At 38.1% G+C, this 26,970-nt stretch overlaps 1 long non-coding RNA gene across 1 annotated transcript in view; it reads right to left on the bottom strand.

Annotated features, from left to right (window-relative positions):
* LOC105525184 overlaps nucleotides 1–10,255 on the bottom strand; it is a 48,988-nt gene extending 38,733 nt beyond the window's left edge. Inside the window, exons 1-2 of the long non-coding RNA XR_001003868.1 lie at nucleotides 10,080–10,255; nucleotides 2,316–2,523 (exon numbers count right to left, since the gene is read on the bottom strand). This is a non-coding gene — a long non-coding RNA (uncharacterized LOC105525184). The remainder of the gene's footprint in view (nucleotides 1–2,315; nucleotides 2,524–10,079) is intronic.
* Nucleotides 10,256–26,970: the final 16,715 nt, after the last annotated feature.

Raw genomic sequence — 26,970 nt, forward strand, 5'->3', positions numbered from 1 at the left:
TCAGTCCTGTTCTTTCAAATGTCCAAAAACTCATGTCATATGCGTAAAGAAAGAGTTCACAACTATTTTCTTTTGCTCCTCTGCAGGGAGGTTGATAATGTAGCTAAATTGTGAATACAGGCAGAATCATCTCGCTGATATTTATGGTGATATAAGGGTCCCTGACATAACTTTTCTAATATTACAATAGCTGCTTTTATATATAAATAACTCTTAATTACAGCTTAAGGGTACTTGCATCATCCTGTTGATGTTCTTTCAAGCAATATTGAATGCTTTTGCAGTAGATTTAAAAACAAAAACAAAACTCAGCCTATTTGCAGTTTACATTTTCCTTACACCCATTACCCACTTTTGCTTTTCTATGCTGTGAGTAGTGCTCTCATGCCTTCTGTGTGTTGTCTTAGTATCTGTCACTTCCTCAACACTTTTATCCTTTTTGTCTTCATCATGTTGGTTCCTCTGAGGCTGAACTTGATTTTTCGTTTTTTAATTCACCATGTGGTTTCTCTCTGATGTTTTTCTCACAGTACTTTTATAATCTGTAATGCATTTATTGTTCTTTGCAGAACCTTGTCGTTACCGTGTTCATTTGTTTTCCAATAATCTTTATTAGATCTTTTACTTTGTATTTTTTCAAGTCTTTTAAATTCCTTCTTATGCAAATTCTATTTTTTATTTAACTCTCTTAACTTGCCTTGTCTCTGATCTTCCTTTGACAACTTTATTACAGCTTCTCTCATCATCTTTACTCTTTTTTATGTCTTTGTAATATGATCCTCCCACTTTCCTTTTACTGTTTCTATGATTCCACTCCTATGTCCCCTTTCCCATTCTTGGCCTTATAATTTAAAATAATTCATTATCTTACCTCATCTTTTTGCCTCTCCCCCTTCCTTTGTTTGGAATTGGTCCTTTACAAAAGAATTGTTTACCCAGAATGGCTTTCTTAGTTGTTTAAAGGAAGACCAAACTGATATTGCCAAATACCTAAAGTTTTACAAAAATCAAGGTCTGAGAGATGACAAATTGAGGGTCAGGTCTGAAGGGCAGCTGTATGACTTGAAAGAAGAGGTTTAACTCAGGCGAAATTCTATCATTTTGTAGGTTATATGTGCCATTTACATTCCATAGTTTTCTAAATAAGCCCTCCAAAATACAGGTGATTTCTAGTTTCTTGGCATTTTTAAAATTTTTACCTTGCTCTGTTGCTCTGGCTGAAGTGCAGTGGAGCAATGATACCTCATTGCAGCCTCGAACTCCTGGGCTCAACCTTCTGAGTAGCTGGATTACAGCCCAGCTAGTGTTTTCTACTTTGTATAGATGGGGTCACTATGTTGCCCAGACTGGTAACTCTTGACCTCAAGCCATCCTACCACCTCAGCCTCTCACCCTCCCACCTCAACCTCCCAATTATGAGAGAAGCCAGCAGGTTCCTGGCATCTTTTATTTTCTCTCTCACCATTAGAAACTAAAGTCCAAGTTTCTAAGTTAACATAAAGCCTATAATTAGAGTGAAGAGAGTCTTCTCCAACCTTTGAGCTAACTTGGGATGGGGAAAAAATATAGTAGACAACATGTTACATTTCTTTTTTCCGTTTTTAAAATATTTGCTTTTAAAGCTTGACTGCTTCTTCAGAATGGGGTAAAATAAAAATAAAGCTGGGCCAGGCGTGCTGACTCATGCCTGTAATCCCAGCACTTTGGAAGGCTGAGGCAGGAGGATCACCTGAGGTCAGAAGTTCGAGACCAGCCTGGCCAACATGGTGAAACCCCATCTCTACTAAAAATACAAAAAGTAGCCAGGCGTGGTGGCATGTGCCTGTAATTCCAGCTACTAGGGAGGCTGAGGCAGGAGTATTGCTTGAACCCAGGAGGCGGAGGTTGAAGTGAGCTGAGATTGCATCATTGTACTTCAGCCTGGGTGACAGATCAAGACTCCATCTCAAAAATAAATAAATAAAGCCAATTAATCCCTTCCTGCAATAGGATGGTCCCAGAAGAAGGGCTAATTTTTTGATAGTAATTGATTAGTGAGTATTCTCCTAGTAAGGCATTGTCAGTGCCCTTGCTATTTCTAGGTGATAAATATCAATTTAGTATACTGCTCTCTAGGATGAGAGGCTCAGGAGAGTGCTGGGCTCAGGAACTTATCCAGCTGCTATTGGATATGAGCATTCGGTAGAAAGGACAGCAAATCTTGGCTGCTGGTAGTAAGGTAGCTACTGCTGAGTCTTCCCTCAAAGCAAATGGCACGTTAGGCAGAGCATCCTGTTATGAGTCTGATAACCTGAATCCCTGCCTGAGTTACTGACCTGGGGCTGTAGTGTGACACCTGTCATTTCTCTCTCTCCTTCTAAGTTTGCTCATGCAGAAGATGAATTGGTTGTACTCAGTGAAGTCTAAAAATTCCTTTCAGCTCCTTCTCCTTTGTCATAATGTTTCAAGTTCCATCATTAAACATTGATTTCTTCTGGTTTCTAAGGCTTTTAGGTTTTCAAGGATTGCCATTAAAATGCGAACCTGAGGGGAGGAATAACATATTAGAGTGTTTTTTGCCCATATATTTGAGGAGGTTTTGACTGATCTGTTAAGGGGCAGGCCATTTGGGAATAAGGCATGGGTGATCCACCAGGACAAAGAGGGCTAAGAGGATCAGGGATGGACAAAAATGGGGTGACAGAGGAGACAACAGACATAAAGAATAACTAAATGCTAGTTTCTCTTATGTACATTTTATCAATTCCTGCAGAAAACCTGGGATTTAGTCATTACCACATCCATATTTCATATGAAAAACTGAACTTCAAAGACCGAACATGACACATGTACAGTTACTTGGAGAAGCAGAGACAGCATGGGAACCCAGGCTGTAGGATGCCAGGGTCTATGCCCGTGTTCTTCCCACTGCGGCCAGCTACTTTTTGCTTAATGTTGTTTACAATGTTACCTGGAGTGAGTTCTGCACAAATAAAGCACTTCACCTAGATTGTCACATTCAGTCCTCACCAGTGGATACCATTATTTTTTCCAGCTTTCCAGACGAAGACCCTGAAGTTTAAAAGTTTAGTACTCTGAATAACAACACATAGCTCATATCTCAAGGACAGATATAATAGGTATACACATGGAAAAAATGTTTTGGAACTTTTGACAAAGGCCTTAACTCACACTGTATTGAATCACTACTGCTGAAACAAACAAAAAAACAACATAACACAACCTTTTCTTTCCCTCTCTTTGGCTTTTCTATCATATTACTCATTTCTAATAATCTGAAGTTTTAAGAAATCGATCCCCTTTCCCATCTTTACTTTTTATCAGAAAACTATTTCCTGTGGGCCTCTTTCAATTCAAATTGCCTCAGCCTTGGATCTGAAAGTCAGGTTATGCAACCTGATTTATTCTTTTTAATAAATTCAGAATTTCAAGAGGCACTTTTTCAAGTGTTATATGTCATAATTAATTGCCACAAATACTTGTTGTTGAATAGCTAAGCCATTTCTGGAGTCAAATTTTATAAAATCTGTCTTCTTTCAATATTACTAGATGGCGTTGCACAAATTATGTCATCTCTGTAAGACCAATTTTCTATAACTATAAAAGAAAGGAGTTGTACCAGAGAGTCTGTAAGATGACTTGCAGCTCCCAAATGGTGTGCTTCTTACCATGCTAAAGCCTTCACTAATTTATCTGAAAAACATTGAGAGCATAGAGTGTGCCAAGTACTGTATAAGGCATTGTAAATATGATCATTAGGTAGCCCTGCGTCAAGGAGGTGAGAATCTGCTGGAGAGCTCACTGCAGTAGAATTACAACACTGATTTATGTTTGCATGCTGCTTACATATATTTAACACATGTTTTCTATGTAATTTCCCTTGTGTCTCACACTATCCATCCCATAACAACATGCATTTCTACTCTTCTTCCTTACCACCATCAATGGTTCCATTCTCAATCTGCCAAGATTTCAGGCTCCCCCAGCTTTCTCTTCCATACATAAAATCATAGATAGAGGTAGAGTTAATAACAAATATATATATTTGTTAGAGTTAATAACATATATATGTAGAGTTAATAACAAATATATATATGTGTGTGTATACACACACACACACACACACACACACACACAGGCTGAAGTGCAGTTGTGCAATCATAGTTCACTGCAGCCTTGATTTCCTGGGCTCAAGTGATCCTCCCACCTCAACCGTAGCTAGGACTGCAGGTACATACCACCACATCTGGCTAATTTTTAACATTTTTTGTAGAGATGGGGGGTCTTTCAATGTTACCCAAACTAATCTCAAACTCCTGGGCTTAAGCAATCCTCTAGTGGCCACTCAAAGAGCTGGGATTACAGGCATGAGCCACGGGACCCAATTGAATTTTATTTCTTATTATATTTAGAGTGTTTAAAGAAGTATAGATATAATAGAGGTTTTAGGTTGGGAGGAGATAAGCCAGGGAAAAGTAATAGGCAATGGACATAGTGATGAAAGGGATGCTTTGGTGTGAAGGGTATACCCATTAAAAGTCTTCAGCCCACCCCAGTTTTTTCTGGGCTTATCACACTTTTGAGCTGTTTTAGTCTGAGTCATAAATTGGGATACAGTTGTCAGCTAGTTTAGAAATCTATTAACGTCTTGGTGTTTGTATAGTTTGTTATTCCTTCATGGACCATTTCTCCACTTAGCATCCTCTCTTGACTCTTCTCTCTCCTTCTTTGTTCTTTAGCAGCCTCCTTTGCTAGGTTCTCCTTCTATTCTTAGAGGGTTTCATGGCTTAGAATTTGCTGATAATCCTAAATTCACCTTCCACCACCACCCTTCCTAAACTTCACATCCATATATCAAACTACTGACTCAACATCACTAACTGGGTGCTTAAAAGACATCTCAAAATAGTATATCAAAAACTCAACCTCTGATGTCCCGACATACTCATCCTTCACTAGTCTTTCCTGTATTGGTTATGATCTCTTCATTCGAATGACTTGGGTTCAAAATCTGGACATCATCCTTGCTTTTTTATTTTTCCCCTTTACTTAGCACACTAAATCTATCAGTAAGGCTTGTTGTCTCTACCTTCAAATTATATCCAGGAAATAATATACTCCTACCTCCACCTCTGCCACCCTAATCCAAACCATCCACATTTGTATCATAGACCAAAGCAATAGTCTTGTAAGTACTTTGTCTGTTGGAAGCTATTTTTCTATTTTTCTCATTACAGCCACAGCAATCTTTTAAAAATCTATTTTTTTTTTTTTTTTTTTGAAACAGAGTCTCACTCTATCGCCCACCCTGGAGCACAGTGGTGCGATCTTGACTCGCTGAAACCTCCACCTTCCAGATTCATGCAATTCTCCTGACTCAACCTCCTGAGTACCTGGGATTACAGGGACACACCACCACACCTGGCTGATTTTTGCATTTTTAGTAGAGATGGAATTTCTCCATGTTGGTCAGGCTGGTCTCGAACTCCTGTCCTCAAGTGATCTGTTTGCCTCAGACTCTCAAAGTGCTGGGATTACATGCATGAGCCACTGTTCTTGGCCTGAAAATTTAACATTTAATAGACTGTGAAACCTCTTACTTGAAATCCAACATTTTCCCAAAATATGAACTCCCTACCATAGCCTTCAAGGCAATGCATAATCTTGCCCCTGTACACCTTTTCTATCTCATCTCATGATTCTTCCTGGCTTGCATCACTGACATTACAGGTCCTTTTACTGCTCTTCCTGGTATACATCATCTCATTGTGATTTTGTATGACAACTTGGGCAGGCTATAGTTTTCACACATTTACTCAAACATTTCAGGTGTTGTTGTGAAGATATTTTGTAGATGTGATTAACATCTACAATCAGTTGGGTTTAAGTAGGGGCTATTAACCTTGATAATCTGTGTGGGCCTGATTCAATTCGATGAAAGCCTTCAAGGGCAGAGCTGAGGTTTCTGTAAGAAGAGGAAATTCCTCTTGTAAACTACAGTCAACTCGCACCAGAGTTTCCTGATGGTCTTCCTTACAGATTCCAGACTCACCTAGCCAGGCCCTAATGCAAGCCAATTCCTTGGAATAAATCTCTCTCTGTCTCTCTCTGTCTCTGTCTCTTTCTGTCTCTCTGTCTCTCTCTCTCTCTCTATATATATATATATACACACACACACACACACACACACATACACATACTAATAATCAGTGCTATGAGAAACAGAGCAACATTATTATAGGTTTTATGTGTAATTATATATATAACACCTATGTAAAATATTATTCTATTTACATATTGCACTCTTTCTCTCTCTATATATATATATGTGTGTGTGTGTGTGCCTGTGTGTGTGTACAATGGTGCAAGCCAATTCCTTGCAAGAAATCAATCTCTATTAACATTTCATACACACACACGTGTATACACATATATACACATATGTGTGTGTGTGTGTATGAAATGTGAATGATAGAGAGAGCGATTGATTTCTTTGAAGTAATTGGCTTGCACCATTTTCATATATATATATATATATATACACACACACACACACATATATATAGAGAGAGTGCAATATGTAAATAGAACACTATTATACATAGGTTTTATATATATTATTATACATAAAACCTATTTATAATATTGCTCTGTTTCTCATAGCACTCTGATTGATGCATACATACACCTCATTCTTCTCTCACAGCTTTTGGTTTTGCTGTTCCCTGTTCCTGGAATGCTTTCTTCCAAATATTTGTTTGGCTCATGCTCTTACATGATTCAGGTCTTTGATCAGTTGGCCCTTCCTCAGAAGGGCCTTCTTTAAAAGTGACCCAAGTGACTCCATATCAATCATATTTTCTTCCCCTCACTGCTTTATTTAATAATATTTACCACTATCTGAAACTATGCACTTGGTCATTGTCTCTCCTATTCCCCATGACTAAGCTCCATGATGGGGTGCGTTTCATCTGTCTTGTTCACTGCCATATTCCCAACCTCTAGATCAGTGCCAAGTCCAGGAATGCATAGTATATCTTTGTTGAATAGTGAGGAAATGGGACACTGTATTGATTTATTGGAGTTTAGAGGGTGGTCCTCAGAGGGAGAAAATGGCTAAAAAAGTAGAATGAAAACTATAAAAAGCTTTTTACATCTGCCAAATTTTCAATCTTAGCATTCCTTCTTTCTAAAAATAATTTTTAAAAATCCAGACTTATTATCTGCACTTCTATTTCCCATGTTATTCTGTACCTGATAATTTTCTTTTATTTATCAAAAATTTACTTAGAACCTAGTATGTGCTAGGAATGATTAGACAAGCCAAAAACAACCAATCAGAAGGGAGAATTTCTCAAAGGAAGGACTTGTAAGCTAAGATGTGATAAAGCCAACTAAGCAAAGAGTAGGGGAAATGAACAGGGTAGAGAAAAGTGCATGCATAGTGGCCTGGAAATGAGAAAGAACATACTGTGTGAGGAAATAAAAGAATATCAGGTTGGCCGGGTGTGATGGCTCATGCCTGTAACCCCCCAACACTTTGAGAGGCCGAGGCGGGCAGATCACGAGGTCAGGAGTTCAAGACCAGCCAGTTTGAGACTAGCCTGGCCAACATGGTGAAACCCCGTGTCTACTAAATGTACAAAAATTAGCCGGGTGCAGTGGCACACACCAGTAATCCCAGCTATTCGGGAGACTGAGGCAGGAAAATTGATTAAACTCAGGAGGTGGAGGTTACAGTGAGCTGAGATCATGCCACTGCACTCCTGCCTGGGCAACAGAGCAAGACTCCATCTCGGGGGTGGGGAAAAAAAAGAAGAAGATCAGGTGATCAGGTTGACTAAAGTACAGTTTTTGAGAGAATGTATGTGAGGGCATTAAGAGAGTAGATAAATCTGGAGAAGTGTTAGAGCATGAAGCTCCTTTCAGCTTAGTTACGAGTTTTTAATTCCGTCTGTGGAAGATGAGAGAATAACAGCAGCACTAAGTAAGAGACTAATATGTCACCTTTGTGGTTCAGTAAGACACTTTCAATACAAGAGCAGAAAGAACAGTGTCACAAGGAGTTTTTGCATTTATCGTTGCTTCTCCTTAAACCTCTGAAACTTACCGGTTTTGCTAAAAACTTTGTTCATGCATTTTAACCTCAGGTAAATGAGAACAAACAACAGCACAATCTATTTACCAACAAGCAACAGAAATAAAGATAGAAGACTGATTTCATCCAGCTAGATTCAACATCTCCAAAATTTATCCTGGATGGAGATAGAGTAGCACATTTATGTATGAAATGTGAATAGGGTTTGGAATTAGAATACTTCAGACCCTAGCTCTGCCTTGTGTTGGCAGAATTCCTTAATTTTCTGAAGTCTCCTACAGTTCATGCATTAAATGAAGCTACTGAGAATACCTTATTCCACAGGAAAGTTGTGTGAATTAATGTATGGTGAGTTACCTGGTGAAATATAAAACTCTGGTTAAATGAATTATAGTCGTCTTTGCCTCATGAGTTCACAAGGTATTTGACATCAAATAACCAGCTTATCATTAGAAGTTATTGCTGTGGGATGGGTGGAGTGGATTTAATGTAATCACACATGGAGTCTTATAGCACTCTGAAGATGGAGGGTCCAGGCAGGAAGAATACTACCTGCCAAATGAGGATAAAATACTACTCATCACCTCAGGAGGCACTGATTATGTTGATCCTACAGACAGAACATTACTGTCATAGGGAACACAGAAAAAACACTGCTTATTCATGTTATGGGGGAGAGAGATACAACACTCCATGGCCATTTCCAGGATTTGGGGGGTTATATTAAAGAAACGAACTCTTTTCATTCAAAACAACTGAAAAAAAGCTTGGAACTTAAGAAGTTCATCTTGAGCCAATGCATAAAAACTCTTCGGGAGAGACCTTGATTCAAGACACTGACTCACTGGTAGGTACAGAGGTAAAAAGAAAGTCCGACAGATGAGAATTCAGACTATGTTTCCTTTGTAACCCTGATTGAGTGGCTATGGGTTTCCTGGTAACAAGGATCTGTAGGGTGACTTAAAACAAAGAAAATTTTTAAAAGATCAGGATTATCTTTACTTTTTATTTTTCTTTCTAGATACCATTTTTGAATGAGAGATTATTATTTATTATTCAAAAATAAGATCAACTTTATGCAATCAATCATACTGTAAAGAATCCCTCCAGAAAGAGGAGCTAGAGACACATTGGGGCTTAAGAAAATATGTATTTTTAAGAAGGTGGCAGATACACAGGTGTACACATACGGAAGAATGAACCAAGCTGTGCATTTAAGATTTGTATACTTGACATCACTTGAGAATAATGTGAAAACAAGATCACTCTGTCCAGAAATTAAATATGTAGCTAGTTTGGTTTGTTAGAACATATCTATTACAGCAAAGATTCTGGTGCTCAGGTAAGTTAAACCGAGTAAAATATCTCTCCTCCGGCCAGGCGTGCTGGCTCACACCTGTAATCCCAGCACTTTGGGAGGCCAAGGCGGGCGGATCACAAGGTCAGGAGATCGAGACCATCCTGGCTAACACTGTGAAATCCCATCTCTACTAAAAATACAAAAAATTAGCTGGGCGTAGTGGTGGGCACCTGTAGTTCCAGCTACTCGGGAGGCTGAGGCAGGAGAAAGGCATGAATCCAGGAGGCGGAGCTTGCAGTGATCCCAGATTGCACCATTGCACTCCAGCCTGGGCTACAGAGCCAGACTCTACTTCCAAAAAAAAAAAAAAAAAAATTTCTCTTCTCCAACACCCATGTCAGCGTTACAGGGTTCCTGCTGTAGAAGCCTATTTCTGTTTGCATGTGCAACATATTACTCCATAAACATGAGAAAAAGCCCTGATATAGCCACAAGAGTAATTTCTTTCCATCTGGCCCTGCCGAGGCTTTCAGCATTTATAAAGAGCTGAAAGCAGTTTGTTTTAGCATCTCATAAAGCCCCTTCCTTTAACCAAGGGCCAGCTTTCTACTTCTTTGATGATCATGGCTCTTATTAGAGAATACACACTTGTATTTGTGGCTAAGTTGCTACTATGTACACCTTCAAAGGCCAGAAAGCACAGGCAGTCTCTGAGATCCTTGCATCTTGGTGCAAAGTCCTTCACACTCTATTGGTAGGTGGCCTTCCTTCCTAGAAATTCTTTCTCTCTCTTCAGCTCTGCTGAGACTTACTCAAGGCCAGGGCATTGAGCGGTGTGTACTAATGACATATTGGATGTAGGGTGAAGACAAGAAGGAGGAATGGCAAAGAAGATGAACTAAGTTCCAAAATACTGACTTTAATTGCTTTTGCCTGTTAAAATAGAGTCATGTAGAAGGACAGCTAGGGGAGATATATACAAAGAGTTATGTGTTGCTGAGACCATCCCAGAAGCTGCTAATAGTGGAATCTTTCATGATTCAAATTATTTTCAATTCTTCTATAAACTCTTCAAATTATAACTTTACATTGCCTGAGTGTTTCTTGGTGTTTTGTCATGATAACAACTAGCATTTATACTCTTCCTGTAACACCAATAGGTCTGTGGGTAGTTCCAGAATGGTACATAAATTCTAATACCTAAACTAATTAGAGAAAATCCCTCTGTTTCAATCAGATCTAGAGAAGGAATAAAAATGTATAGTAAATGTGTCAAATTTAAAATACTTGGCAAGAGAAGGCATAAATATGATATAATACCGATGCTCATAATGGAGTGCTTGAAAACAATGTAATGCCCCTTCCTATGGATGTTCATGGACTTTTCAGAAATTATCTGGTGGTAGATGTAGAAGGCACTGCAGAGGAAACGCATGAGGTTTAGCTGAGTTCAGATGTAAGGTTCTGAGCTGCTTTCTGCCAAGCAGGCACTAAGTGATCTTGAAGCAGTGAATTTTGACAGACACGGGGGCTTTTCTTAGCCTTGCGGTTGGCTAGACAACTGAATTTAAAAATGTCACCAGCTCCTTAACTCTCAGGGTCCTTATCTCTGAAATGGATTCAATAATCTCTGTTGTTAAAGGTGGTATGAAAATCACATAGGTGGTCAATAATTAGCAGTTTTATCTTTTCTCTGCTCCCTAACATTTATGCCAAGCCCAATGCATCCTGAAAACGCTTCTCTTACTGTGCCCTTCACATGTTCTTCTAATTGATTGTGTATGTATTTGTCTTTATATTATATTTTGAGGTCCTTGAGGTTGAGGGCTTTGTTCTATGCATGTTTGCATCCTTGTAGGCCAGTGCAGTAACTGTCACATGGTAAGTAATTTTAAGATGGTGAATCAAGGAAATTATTTAATGCCTAAATTTTATTAAATGAGTTACTCATTCAGTTAATTAGTCATTTTTTCAGAGGCAAAGGAATTAAGATAATAGGATACTTAAGCTGCTGTGATTTAGTAAAAGAATTGATGGGGATATAAGGTTGATTAGAAAGCTGTCCCCATGGAAGCTGAACTAACCAGGCCTGAGGAAGAGCTGGAGTGCTCTGAAGAGCACCACACAGCTCTGATGACCAGTTATTCTGTCATTCTCTCAGGAGATCCTGATCCTCCTGACTCTGGATGTAAAAGGAACTTGGAGAGTCCTGATATAGTTTGGTCGTTCATACTCGCCCAAATCTCATGCCGAAATGTAATCCCCAGTGTTGGAGGTGGGGCCTGGTGGGAGCTGTTAGAGTCACAGAGGTGGATCCCTCATGCCTTGGCAATGTACTTGTGGTAGTAAGTGAGTTCTCTCCATATCTGGTTGTTAAAAGTGTATGGCACCCCCACCCCCTCACTCTCTCTTGTTTCTGCTTTTGCTATGTGATGTGCTTGCCCTGCTTCACCTTCAGCCATGAGTAAAATCTCCCTGGGGCTTCATCAGAAGCCAAGCAGATGCCAACACCATGCTTCCCATAAAGCCTGCAGAGCTGTGAGCCAGTTAAACCTCTTTATAAATTACCCAATCTCAAATAGTTCTTTATAGCAATGCAAGAGTGGCCTAATACAGTCTCATTTAGAATGGGAGATCATCTGATGCTGGGACCTAGTTATTGTCAGGGCCCACTCATTCCTGGGCTGAGCCTGTCCTCACCTGTGCTAATGGTTTCAAAAGCACGATAGATCACATAGGACATACAGAGCTATGGGTTTCCATTGACCTCATCTCAGGGTAACCTCCAACAAATTCCATGATATCCAGGTGTTATTTCCCCACTTTTCTGCATGGAAAACAGGCCCAGGGATATTCAGTCCATTTACTAAGCTCACATAGACAGTAAGTTAGAGAGCTGTAATTTAAATCTAGGTGTGGCAGATGCCAAAGCCCATGTCTGTGCTTTCCTCAATATTTTGTGGCTGCCTCAGGATAAAGCCTAATAGACACAGTTTATGAAAGGCAAAATTTCTATAGAATGAAATACCTCTAAAATGGGTATAAAACCTCATTCACCAACTAAATAAATGCCACTTTGTTTTTACATGACATACCACAATCTGCTGGGACTAAGGAACTTTACGGAGATTGCTACAACTCAAGATGCGGTCAGGGGACAAGGGCATAAGTCATATCCTTTCTTAGATTCCAAATCTGTCCAGAATTTCAGTCATTTTGCCTTCACAATGGGAACATGACTCAAGATGTGAAAGGCAAAATGGCAGGTCAGATGGGAGGCAGATCTTGTAGAACCCTCTGAGTATGGCTCTAGTGTGTCCATCTAGACACAGAAAAGGGAGGACCATGGGTAGCTTGGTCACTGGTGATAAATAGCCTAATGGTCTCACCAGCCTCTTTGCCCACCCACTTGCATGAGGAGTTATGATCTCCCAAGTCACTGGTTCTCAAGCAAGGAGACTGTGATCTCCCAAGTCACTGGTTCTCAAGCAGGGAGACCTCATTGTGGCTGCCTTGAATCTGTTAGGAGCATGGAGCCATTTAACACAGCTTATTTCCTGAATATAGAGGGTACACCCAAGCTCACGTTTGATTCTGAAATCCAGGGTTTCATTAGAATGTACAGTATATTCCAGTATAGCTGAAGACTAAGGTGAGACCTGGGAGAAGGACTGAAAATTCCCCTTGAGAATCATGGTTTGAGATATTTCTGGGACTATTCTTCCTCTCTTTCCTGGTGGAGTATGAATTGGGGTGAAGGTTTTCACTTCTCAAAGCTATCCCTTTTAGAGAATCCAAGGAAAAGGATAGATGGTGTAGACTATCACATCCTGATAGACTAACATATCCTAAAGAATGTTTCTGCTTCTTCTCACCTGAAACCAAAAGATAGGGTCATGTCATTTTAATTTTGAAGGAAGGACTTGTTTGGTGTTCAAACTTGGCCATGGAACTATCATTTTATGTGAAATGCATCTACCTACTGTTGTTCAAAGCAGTCCTGAGGTGAAAAGAATTACCTCATTCCTTTCCTTTTTTCCTATATGCTAAGCCTGTGAGTTTTCATCCCTTTATTTTTTTCTTAAGACAAGGTCTGGGCCAGGCATGGTGGCTCACACCTGTAATCCCAGCACTTTGGGAGGCTGAGGCTGGCAGATCATGAGGTCAGGAGAGTGAGACCATCCCGGTTAACACAGTTAAATCCCGTCTCTACTAAAAATACAAAATATTATCCAGATGTGGTGGCGGGCCCCTGTAGTTCCAGCTACTAGGGAGGCTGAAGCAGGAGAATGGTGTGAACCCAGGAGGCAGAGCTTGCAGTGAGCTGAGTTTGCTCCACTGCACTCCTGCCTGGGTGACAGAGGGAGACTCTGTCTCAAAAAAAATAAATAAATAAAATAAATAAATAAATAAATAAATAAAAAGACAAGGTCTGGCTCTGTCACCCAGGCTGCAGGCTGAAGTGCAGTGGGTCACTGCAGCCTCCTCCTTCCAGGCTCAAGTGATCCTCCTACCTCAGCCTCTCAACTATATATACATATATTATGTGTTTTGTAGATTTGCAAGTATTATGCAGATTTCAAAATAGAGGAAACTGAAGTTTAGATAGTTGTTTGGTTTGCCCAGGTCCATGAAATAGGCAGAAGAGAGTTGTTGTTGTTGCTCCCTCATATCAAATATGTGATATCTTTTCCAACTTCAACAAGTTTTCCAGTTTTCTGACACCAACTAGGTAACAATTCAATTCAATTCAATTCTGAAAGTATTTGGAGTTAGCCCAAACCCCACAACTTAAGGGCAGAACCCCAGAAGACTTTCCTACCTCAGGCATTAGCTGCAAATGAGGTGTGCAGGACACCTATATTTCTACGCAGCAGACTACAAATTGAGTTCCCATGACCCCTCTCAGGTTTGTTAATTCCCAGAACAAATCACAGAACATAGCAAAGTGCTGTACTTACCATTACTGGTTTATTATGGAGGCCACAGAGCTTCCATGCCCTATCTGGATGTGCTACAGTTGTTTTTTGCTTGTTTGTTTGTTTGTTTGTTTGAGACAGAGACTCGCTCTGTCTCCCAGTGTGGAGTGTGGACTGCAGTGGCACGACCTCGGCTCACTGCAAGCTCCGCCTCCCGGGTTCACGCCATTCTCCTGCCTCAGTCTCCCGAGTAGCTGGGACTACAGGCGCCCGCCACCACAACTGCCTAATTTTTTTGTATTTTTAGTAGAGATGGAGTTTCACCGTGTTAGCCAGGATCGTCTCGATCTCCTGACCTTGTGATCCACCTGCATTGGCCTCCCAAAGTGCTCAGATTACAGGCATGAGCCACTGTGCCCGGCCTGGATGTGCTACAGTTTTAACACCTCAGTGTGTTAACAAATCCAATCCAGCTCTTTGGAAGCGATTACACAGTTTTTTTGTTTTTGTTTTTTGTTTTATCTTTTGAGACAAGGGAACACTCTGCTGCTGAGGCTGGAGTGTACGTGCGTGATTATAGCCTCAACGGCCTGGGCTCAAGTGATCCTCCCATCTTAGCCTCCCTAGTATCTGGGACTACAGACGTGTGCCACCACTCCTAGCTAATTTTTGTAGTTTTTGTAGAGATGGGGTTTTAGATCCAAGGTGGATCTAAAACTTCCAACCTACTCATAAATGCTTGGTCTCTCTGGCAACCGTTCCCAACCTCAAAGCTATCTAGGGATCCCCATTTCCTGCCTCAGGTAAATCACTTGTTCTACTCTCTACTTCTATAAGAACATTTTATTTTGTTTTAGAGTCTACATATAAGTGAGGTAATGTGGTGTTTGTATTTCTGTGCCTAGCTTATTTTGCTTAATGTTACATTTTACAGGTTCATCCATGTTGCCACAAATGACAGAATTTCATTCTTTTTTTTTTTGTAGCTGAGTAGTATTCCATTGTGAAAATATATATATTATATATATATGTTGCTGTTGTTGCTCCCTCATACCAAATATGTGATATCTTTTCCAACTTCAACAACCTGTTTTCCAATTATCTGACACCAACTAGGTATCTATCTATCTACCTACCTATCTATCTATCTATATAACATTTTCTTTATCCATCCATTCTTTGATGAATACTTAAGCTGATTACATCTCTTAGTTGTTAATAGTGCTACAGTAAACACAGGAGTGCAGATATCTCTTTGACGAACAGATTTTCCCTCCGCTTTGGAAATATACCCAGTAGTGGAATTGCTGGATCATATGGTAGTTCCATTTTTAATTTTCTGAGGAAATTTAATACTGTTTTCTATAATGACTGTACTACTTTACATTCCCACCAACAGTATATAAGAGTTCCTCTTTCTCCACATTCCTGCCAACATTCATTTTTGACTTTTTGATTACAGCCATTCTAATTGGGGTAAGGTGATATCTTACTGTGTTTTGATTTGTTCTTCCCTGATGATTAGTGGTGTTGAGTGTAGTTTTGTGTATCTGTTGGCCATTTGTATGTCTTATTTTGAGACACTTATTCTATGTCCACTGTACACATTTTAATGGGATTATTTGGCGTATCCCCTGTTGAGTTGTTTGAGTTCTTTTATATTCTGGATATTAACCCCTTGTCAGTTGCATTGCTTGTAAATGTTTTCTCTCATTCTGTTTCTTTACTCTGTTGTTTTCTTTGCTGTGCAGAAATTTTTTAGCTTGATGTGATTACGTTTGTCTACTTTTGCTTTCGTTGCATGTGCTTTTGAGGTCCTATTCAAAAAATCTTTGCCGAGACCAATGTCATTAAGCATTTTCCCTATTTTTTTAGTGGTTTCATAGTTTAAGGTCTTACATTTAAGTCTTTAATCTATTTTGACTTGATTGTTATATATGATGAAAGATAGGAGTCTAGTTTAATTGTTCTGGATATGGATTTCTGGTTTCCCCAGAGCTATTTATTCAAGAGACTGTCCTTTCTTCAATGCATATTCCTGGAAACTTTGTTGAAAATCAGTAGACTGTAGATGTGTGGATTTGTTTCTGTGCTTTCTAGACTGTTCCATTAGTCTGTGTCTGTTTTTCTGCCAATGCCATGCTGTTTTTGTTATTATGGACTTGTTGTATGTTTTCATATCAGGTAGTGTGATGTCTCCATCTCTGTCTTTTGGCTTCAGATTGCTTTGGCTATTTAGGATCTTTTATGATTCCATACAAATTATAAGACTTTTCTATTTCTGCTAAGAACGTAATTTGTATTCTGACAGGAACTGTGTTGAATCTGTAGATCACTTTGCATAGTATGAACATTTTAGTGATATTTATTCTTTCAATCCATGAACATAGGATATCTTTCATATATTTGTGTCTTTGTTTCATCAGTGTTTTATAATCTTCATGTAAAGATCATTCATCTCCATGGTTATATTTATTCCTACATATTTATTTTTGTAGCTATTGTAAATAGGATTGCATTCTTGTTTCTTTTTCAGGTAGTTCACTATTAGTGTATTTAAAAACTACTGATTTTTGTTTATTGATTTTGTATCCTATAACTTAATTGAATTTATTAGTTCTAGAAGCTTTTTGGTAAACTCTTTAAGATACATATATATGAATATATGTTATATTATATATGGATATATAATTATATATTCACATGTATACTACATATTAAGATATAAACATATAATTATATATCTATAGCATGTATATTAGGATGTAATCTGCAGACAAGGTCAGTTTGATTTCCTCATTTCCAATTTGGATGCCCTTTATCTCTTTCTTTTCCCTATTTGCTTATTGCTCTGGCTAGAATTTCCAATACTATATTGAATGGGGTGGTGAAAATGAATGTCCGTGTCTTGGTCCAGATCTTAAAGAAAAACTTTTCTTCCTTTAGTATGCCATATATGGCCTTTATTATTTTGAGGTATGTTTTTTCTATACTTAATTTTTTGAGAGGTTTTATCATTAAGAGATAGTATGTTTTGTCAAATGCTTTTTTTTTCTGTTGAAATGACTATATGGTTATTGTTTTTGATTCTGTTAATGTGATGTATCATGTTCATTGATTTGTGTATGTTGAATCATCCTTTTATCTCTGAGATGAATTATAATTGATCATGATGAATAATTTTTAAATTTATTGATGAATTCAATGTGCTAGTATTTTGTTGATAATTTTTGCATCTATGATCATCAGAGATACTGGCCTGGAATTTTCATTTTCCTTTGTGTTCTTGTCGGGTTTTGGAATCAGGTTAATTCTCGACTCAAATAATAGTTTGGACATATTCCTTCTTCTTAACTTTTTTCAGAGTTTGAGAGCAATTGGTGGTAGTTCTTTAACTGGAGAATTCAGCAGTGAAGACTTCAGGTGCTGGGCTTTGTTGATTGGGAGAGTTTTTATTACTTCAGTCTCATTACTTATTATTCGTCTGTTCAAGGTGTCCATTCTTCATAGTTCAATCTTGGTAGATTGTATGTATCCAGGAATTTATTCATTTTCTCTAGATTTTCCAGTTTGTTAGCATATAGTTGTTTCTAACAGTCTCATAATAGTCTCTGATGATCCTTTGAATTTCTGTATTATGGGTTGTATTGTCTCTTTTTTCATCTCACATTTTATTTATTTGAATGTTTTCCTTCTTTTTTCTTCTTAGTCTAGCTAAAGATGTGTCAATTTTGTTTATCTTTTCAATAAACCAACTCTTTGTTTTGTTGTTTTTGTATTTTTCTTTTTTTCTTTTTTTTGTTTTAGACAGAGTCTTGCTCTGTCGCCCAGGCTGGAGTGCAGTTGCATGATCTCGGCTCACTGCAATCTCCACCTCCGGGGTTCAAGTGATTCTCCTGCCTCAGCCTCGGAAGTAGCTGGGATTCACAGGCACGTGCCATCATGTCTGTTTAATTTTGTATTTTTAGTAGAGACGGGGTTTCACCATGTTGGCCAGGCTGGTCTCGTGCAGTCTTATGTCTATAGTCTAGCTAAAGATGTGTCAATTCTGTTTATCTTTTCAATAAATCAACTCTTTGTTTTGTTGGTTTTGTATATTCTTTTCTTTTCTTTTTTTTTTTTTTTTTGATGGAATCTCGCTCTGTCACCCACGCTGGAGTGCAGTGGTGTGACCTCAGCTTACTGCAAGCTCCACCTCCCGGGTTCAAACCATTCTCCTGCCTCAGCCTCCTGAGTAGCTGGGACTACAGGTGCCTGCCATCACGCCCGGCTAATTTTTTGTGTTTTTAGTAGAGATGGGGTTTCACCATGTTAGCCAGGGTGGTCTCGATCTCCTAACCTCGTGACCCTCCCGCCTCAGCCTCCCAAAGTGCTGGGATTACAGGTGTGAGCTACCCCGCCTGACCTGTTTTTGTATTTTTCTAAATATCTATTTTGTTTATTTTTGTTCTGATCTTTGTTATTTTTTCTCCAAATAATTTTAAGTTTAGTTCATTCCTGTTTATTAATTCCTTGAGGTATAATATTAGGTTGCTTATTTGAGATCTTTCTGTTTTTTTTTTTTTATGTGGGCAGTTATTGCTATAAACTTCCCTCTTATGACTGCTTTTTCTGTATCCCATAGGATTTGGTATGTTGTGTTTCCATTTTTGTTTATCTCAAGTATTGTAAAGTATTTTTAAAAAGTCTTCATTAACCCATTTGTTGCTCAGGAGCATGTTGGTTAATTTTCACGTGTTTGTACTATTTCTGATTTTCCTTCTGTTATTGATTTCCAGTTTTATTTATCATGGTCAGAAAAGATATTTGGTATGATTTCAATGTCTTAAAATTTGTTAAGACTTGTTTTATGACCTAATTTATGGTCTGTCCTGGAGAATGTCCCATATGCTGATGATAACAATGTATACTCTACAGCTGTTGAGTCTTAACAAGAAATTTACCTCAAGCTTTTGTCATTTCACTACTTTTTCAAAGAGCCAACTGAATTCTCTCTACTACTGTCTAAAGAACAGGAGCATTTTTCAGTATTTGATGAATATCCTCCCACTTCCCCAAGGTTAAAAAAGAAAAATGTCAGAGATTTTCATTCTATCCACATAAAGAAATGTCTTTCATTTGGTATAATTACACCCTTTACTGCCTGGCTTTGACCTTTGTCTCTCTGTCATTCACATCTTGGGCCCTGAAAACTAAAATATAAAAGAAAACAAAACTGGCATAGATGCCACTTAATATGGCATAATTTAGTGTGTTGAAAAACAATTCTACATAGTTCTAAGCCTGTTTCATTTTTCTTTTAGGGAGATAGCAGAGTAATTACATTTAGAAATCTATCAAGAGATAAAGAATAGGGAAATGATAGAGGAAGAAAATTCCTAGAGGGGTAATAAATTAATTGTTATGTATTTCTCAAAAGTTTCTTGATTTTCCCAAAACTGCCATCTCTAACCAAACTCACAAGACAATATAAAAAGAGGTAGAAATTCCTAAAAGACCCCTTATTCATTGATTTATTCTTCACATGTATCAGGGCCCTACACTGGACTCTCCCTGTCCTGGGCATTGGCAATAGGCTGTTGAACAAGAAAAAAAATTCTAAAGTCTTGAAACTTCATACTAGTTGGGGAGGATTTGAGGAACAATAATGATAAAAACAAATAGAAGAATTCTTATCCTCGGTATTAATCACCTTGCCAAGCAATTGATTTTATATATATTTAACATACATATATATGCATATATCTGCAATGTAGCACATTACACTATCTTGTTTCATCTTCACACAAAACTGTTTAATCAGCTTTCTTAGTACTCATATTTTGAAGATAAGAAATGTACTACTGGTTTAAGTTGACTGACATAATCACTCAATGAATTAAAGAAATAGCTTGTGATACTTTAAGCTCACTTTTTAAATTCCAAATCTTTTCCTCTATAGTGTGATAAAAATTCTGAGAAAAAGAGAATGCAACAAAAATTTAAAGTCATTTAAAAAAAATTAAAAGGAAGAAAAAGACAAAACAGATAGATAATGGCAAACAGAAACAAAAACAATTTCATTTTTATTTTTTTCCACAAAAGCTACATTGTCTTACCCATCTTTTTTTTTTCTAATTATGTCACCCGTTTTCTTACCCAGAAAGGGAATTGTGAAAATTATCTCTAATATTTCATTTAAGCAAAATGAAAAGGAGGACACACATAAGAAAGTCAACTGTTGGAATGAGTACAGAATACATTTATGAGAGTGGGGAACAGAAGAGCACATATCTAAACTTGCTTCCTTAGCATCCTTGGCAAACCGTTTGTCTTTACTGAAAGCACTTAGAGGTGTTTCCTAGGTATGGATTTAATAATGTAAGGAGGTAAAACGGAAATATCCTGTGCAAAGTAAGCAGAAAACGTATTTCTCTTGAAGAAAGGTCCCTTCTGGATCAGGTCAGTGAGAGAGCTTCCCATCTCCAAAACTTCTGACAAGCTGATTTCCTTTGAAGTCATTATAGCTTGTTCAAGCCTCAGCTGCATTTATTTTCAGAAGACCTAGGCTGGAGACACACTTTGAGATGAAGAATCGTGTTTGCTGAATAATCTCTCTTCTTTGATCACTAGTTGGCTAGCCGGTCTGAGTATGGTAGCAGTGTGAATTCTAGATAGTATCTCCCAGTGTCTGAACCTCACAGATGTCATAAGCAACAGAGAAATCCAGGAGAGTTTAAAAATCACTCTGTGAGTGATGCTGACAAGGACATGGGGAGCTGAGAGAGTATATCAACTACCAGTAGTGTGCAAGATGGTTTGAGCAATGCGTGAGTTTGGCCAACCAAAACGTGAAAAAACTTGCTTTCTTATTAATGTTCCTAGAAGCCGATAGGCTTCACAGTCAAGATAGTATGCCTGGGAGATCACAGAATCAATTTTATTTATTGACTGGTAGAATAACAGTATTTTAGAGGAACTAGGAAAACCCTTGGTGATCATATGGCCTCTTAGTCTTTCTTTTTTTTAAGTTATCAAATTCCTTCTTGATTTTATTAACATTTCATAAATATGAATTTAGCACCTAGTTAGTTGGAAGCATTGTTTTAGATATTTAAGATGTAAAAATGAAGAAAAGTAGGCAGAGAAGCCCCCCATCATGAAGTTTATATTGTAGCAAATATATGTGGGTAATCAGTAAGAGCTGTCCGGGCGCTGTGGCTCACGCCTGTAATCCCAGCACTTTGGGAGGCTGAGGCAGGCGGATCACGAGGTCAGGAGATTGAGACTATCCTGGCTAATATGGTGAAACCCCGTCTCTACTAAAAATACAAAAAATTAGCCAGGCGTGGTGGCAGGCGCCTGTTGTCCCAGCTACTCAGGAGGCTAAGGCAGGAGAATGGCATGAACTGGGGAGGGGCAGCTTGCAGTGAGCCGAGATCCTGCCACTGCACTCCAGCATGGGTGAAAGAGTGAGACTCCATCTCAGAAAAAAAAAAGAAAAAAGAAAAAGTCAGAGCCAATAAGTAAAATGTAGGAAATTAAAAAGAATGATGGGTAAAGAAAAAAAAAGTGGTATAGGATAAGAGGAATAGGAGCAGCTGGAGGAGGTGATGGATTGAATTTTAAATAAAGTGGCCAAGGCAGGATGCATTGAAAAAATGAAATGTTTAAAACAAGAACAAAAAATGTTAGCAAAGACTTTAAAGAGGTTGGAAAGTTAGTCATTTTAATCATGAGCATAGGAGAGCATCCAAGGCCGTGGAAAGGCCCCAAAGCAGGAGCAAGTCCATCTTGCTGAAAGAACAGCCAGGAGGCAAGTTGGGCAGGAACTGGATGATGAAGACAGATAAGTGGAAGAAGCAGCCAATGGGCAGTGCCCCAGCCCACCTGCAGCACAGATCTCTCGAATTTTTTTATCTCATGATATTGACTTTATCTTTTATTCTGAGTTAGATGAGGTAACCACTGGAGAGCTGTGAGCAAAGAAATGACATAATTTGACTTAAGTTTTACAGGTAGGTATCTGGTTGCTATGTGGATAATAGACTGTTGGGCTTGAAGATAAAAGCAGAGAGAAGAATGTATTCCTAGAATCCATGTCAGGGACAATGGAGGCAGCCTCCAAGGAGGGGGTGAGATGTGGTATGATGCCAAATGGATTTTGAAGATATAGCCAACATGATATACTTAAAAATTTGATGTGGATTGTAGGAAAAAGAGAAGAATCAGAATGACTGGTCAGATTTCATGTCTGAGCAATTAGATGCATGGCGTTACCATCAGCAGAGACACAGTAGGCTATGGATGCAGCCGATTGGGGATAAAGTTCAAAGCTCTGATTTGGACTTGATGATCTATTAGACATTTATGTGGAGATGTCAACAACACAAGTTTTTTTTTGTTTTGTTTTTGATTTCAGAGAAATCTTATGGAAACACAGTAAGTAAAAGATATGAATGAGACACTAAGAAGAGAGGTCAGTGGAGAAACTCTCTCTCCACTCATGGTTACCTCTCTCCTTCTGTGGCTCTAGCAATAACTATGTGCCACCCAGAAACTTCATAACACATCTCAAAAACCAACGGCCTGCTACACTAACCTCATTTATAAATGCAGAAGCTTGGGTTGCCATAGTTACACAAAGTAGTTTTCAGGCATTCACATATTCAAGTAGTGACAGAATCAGGACTTAAACTCTGGCCTCTGGCCTCTCAGCCTATGGTTCTCCCAGTACCTATCAACAATTTTACTTTGTGTTTTCAGGAACTTTCTTGTTCCCAGACTGGCTTTTTTTTTTGGATCAGTTGAATTTCAAACACCCTTTTAAGTTCTACTAGAGTGCTGCTAAATTTTAATTTGTTCAAGTAAGAATCTTAAAAATAGAAATCCAAATTAACCACAACAAAAAAAGAAATCAATGAACAAAGACATATCAATCAAAGAATAAACATATAACTATTGTCATCGTTTCTTCTATACTAGGAAAAATCAACAGGAAGAAATCAGAAAGCATTTATTCTCACAATGAAAGATAGTCCTTAGTAAAGCACAATTGGCAATTAGACACTGGTTCTCATACTCACCTGCCTATACTTATGTGTTTGTATGCTCTTTATTTTTGTTAATTTCCTTTATTTTTTCCAGGTTGTAAAAATTCTAACACAGATAGTTTTATCTGTAGGATTTTCTAAGCCATGGACTTTCACTGAGTGGTATGTGGGAAAAATAACATTGTCAGAAAACATCTTGCTCTAGTCATAGATCTTCTTGTCACCTTATCAATCCAACTTCTTCTGGTGGATCCAGATTATGTCCACTTTGAAGAGGAAGCAGCTCTTCTGCTCTTGGCTACTAAGTTGGCTTCTGAAGAGATAATATCTGCTCCGGAGAAAAGGCATAAACTCCATTCCTCCATGAACTCAAAAGGGCACATTGCCATCATACTTCAGACTTTAAAAGGTCTCCCAATCTTTTATACTCAAAAGTAATGACTATGTCTTACTTTTAAGTTCAATTTAATTCAGTTGAGTTTAGAGTAACTCAATCACCATCTGTTGGATGCTTGCTTGTATGACACCATATACAATTCCAGGGGTTCAAACATAATATGCCTTCTAGAAATACACTTTCAGTTATAGTAAACCACATAAAATGCTAAAAACCATCAGAGAAGTATATATAGAGTGTTTTGGGAGCACAGAAAGAAAAACAACTCATTCTGGTATGGGAGCAATGGGATATATAATATCAGGGAAGGTTATAGAGAGGAAGGTATGGTTGAGTTGGAGCTTGAAAGATAAGTTAGAGTTTACAAGACAGAAACATGAATCAGGATAAACAAAACACATGAGCAAAGGTGAAGCGATATAAAATGGCACATGGGAGAGAAAAGAATAATCTGATTTGTTGGGAGGTGACTGGAAAGGAGACTGGCCTGATTGCGAAGGTCTGTCCATGTTATGCAAAGAATTTGAACTTCATCCTCAAGAATTCTTAAGCAAGAGAGGGATACAAGTACATCATTAACAGCATATACTGGGGATAGAAAGTGGCCTGCTGGATTTGGCGGGAGAACAAACTAAAGGCTAGAAGAATAGTTTGAAGACTATTAAAATAATCTGGGCAGAAGATGTTATGGTTGTGAGCTAAGCAGGATGAATTGAAAGAAAGGTAAAAATTCAAGATGTGATCTTCTTACCAACTCCAAGTCACTGTGAAGGTCCAATAATCCTATCCCTCTGGCACAACCTCCATTCATTTGAAAATAGCAGTATTAATTTTGGCAAAGCAAGGTACCCTAGTAAAATATAAAATATAGATAACCACCTCAGGCTGCATCCTAGAATTGCTGTGATGGGTAGTAAAAACCATCCTCAGCCAGCCGCTAAGTTAGACTCCATAGAAATTCTTAACAGCAATAATAAAAATAATATAGTCCTCTAGAAAGTTAGAAATGTATTTGAACACACAGATTTTTATTAGCACCACAAACTTTTCATCAGGCTTCACACATTTGATTTGTCAGAGTAGTGATGTGATACGTCATAAGTAGAGAGCATCACAGGTGAGCAAGTCTGGGCTTTGCATTTCACCCTGAGGTTTACTGGCTGAGATCTTCATATTTATCCAGAATAAACTTGCTTTTGTCTTGAAATCTGTTTTGACTTACTTTTTTTTTTTTCTGGATATTCGAGCTAGAAATGCCAGAAATGGAACCTCAAACTCAGATTAATTTATATTTTCTCATTTTATCTATAAGTATGTGATGTCACACTCTACCAAAGTTACATGTCAAATCAAAGGCAGATCTAAAAACAGAGGCAGTTGCCCTGCCTCTGAATCTAGTGCTTTTTTGTTTTTGCTACACTCTGCTGTCTTTTCAAGGAATTCCTCTGAAGAGTTTCCTTTCTTTGAAGACTCCAACTATTATGACATGTACCATTCAATGAATTCATATGAATTCAACTCACATTTAGTTCCTGATGTGCTAATTCCATTTTCTATTTCCTCATTCTTCACCCAGTACTGTCTCCCACAATTCCTTGCTTTGACTTAGTTAAGCTCTCTTCATTTAGCATCATTTATTTTCTTGACATTTTCCTCCATCTTCTTAGTTTTCTATTTTGTTTGAATTTTGCGTCAAGGAGACCTGCTTTTTTTCCTAAGCCAGAAGCACATTCATTGCATAATGTTTACTACTTTATAAGCACATAATCAGAGAAAACCTTTCTGTATTCTGTGAATTCAACAAGTTAATCCCTTATGGGGCAATCCCCCTCCAACCCTGTTATTACACAAAGGTTTTCTGTCACACCATCCATTCCCCAGTCTTCTCTTCTGCAGAGTTCTCATAATCAGAGGTTTCAGACCTAATAAGAAAATCTGAACAATTCAACATTTCACTTTTCCTGTAACTTGAGAATAGGTCCTGTTAATTTATTCAACAAATAAGCCGAGTATCTATGTGTTAGACACTCCTCTGAATTAATAGGATTAATAGCTGGCTGAAATAGATACAAAGTTTATTTGCTAGTGAGTGAAATAATAATGAAACAACCAATGCCACAAATAAGTATAAATTGAGAAAAGTGATGTGGAAAAAATCAACATGCATAGTAGGATAATTAATTTTGTATGCCACGCAGGATACAGGGCAGAGAGGAGAGGTGGGGAGAAAGGTTTGTGAGAAAGTAATGTGGAAATAGAGATCAAAGGCAGGATGCTGGTAGAAAATGGGGAAGTAAGTGGGAGCATTGCAGGCCAACAAAACACTGTGTCCCTGACTAAGGTGAAGTCTGGTTGTGTTTGAAAACTTTAAGGCCAATGTGTCTAGAATCTGTTGAGCCAGGGAAAATGAAACAAGATGAGACTAAAGAAACAAGCATGATTTAGATCATACAGGGCCTCACAGAGTGAGATCTTGGGATTTTATTCAAGTGCAATGGAAAGCCTGCTAAGGGTTTTAAGCAAAATAACAACTAGATCATTCTTTTATTTTAGGAAAATTCTAAATTCCTCTTGGAGAATGGAGGAAGGAAGGGGAGAGTTAGGTGGAATGGTGAGGAGACCACATAGGAAGCGATTCTCTGAGTTCTGATAGGAGTTAATGGTGGCTCTGAAAAGAGATTTTGGTCCAGGACCTCCTCACTGCAAAATGCTAGAGACACAGTTCATATGGTTGTTGGTACACATGGTGCTCACTGGAATTTGTAACAAGTGGCTCACTTCTTTGCCTCTTCTTTCCTTTTCTTTTCTTCTCTTTATCCTCCTCCTTTTTTTCTTTCCTTTTTTTTAAATTTCTTCCTATACCCTAAACTATTTTTTTTTGCTTTGAGGCTATTCTAATTATATAACTTGAAGCAATATGTGTGATATTTAACAATGCTGTCGATGCAATATGGCTTTCAACAGTAATATAATAGTAGCAACAGCCTTTAGCATAAGTGTTTATTCAGTGTCTTATGTTCCTCCAGTTCCCCTTATTCTATTCACAATTTGGATTTCCTTTTCAAACTTGTCTTTAAATACACCATTAAGAATGCATGACTTTCTTTACACACAAAATAATAACAAATCATAAGATAAACAAAAACCTAAAAACAAAACAAACAGATGAATCAATAAAATATTGTGGAGGTTTTCTGTAAGGAATTTGAGATGGTAATGTTTAT

The sequence above is a fragment of the Colobus angolensis genome, unplaced genomic scaffold, assembly GCF_000951035.1.
Source record: "Colobus angolensis palliatus isolate OR3802 unplaced genomic scaffold, Cang.pa_1.0 Scaffold52, whole genome shotgun sequence".
NCBI lineage: Eukaryota > Metazoa > Chordata > Mammalia > Primates > Cercopithecidae > Colobus > Colobus angolensis.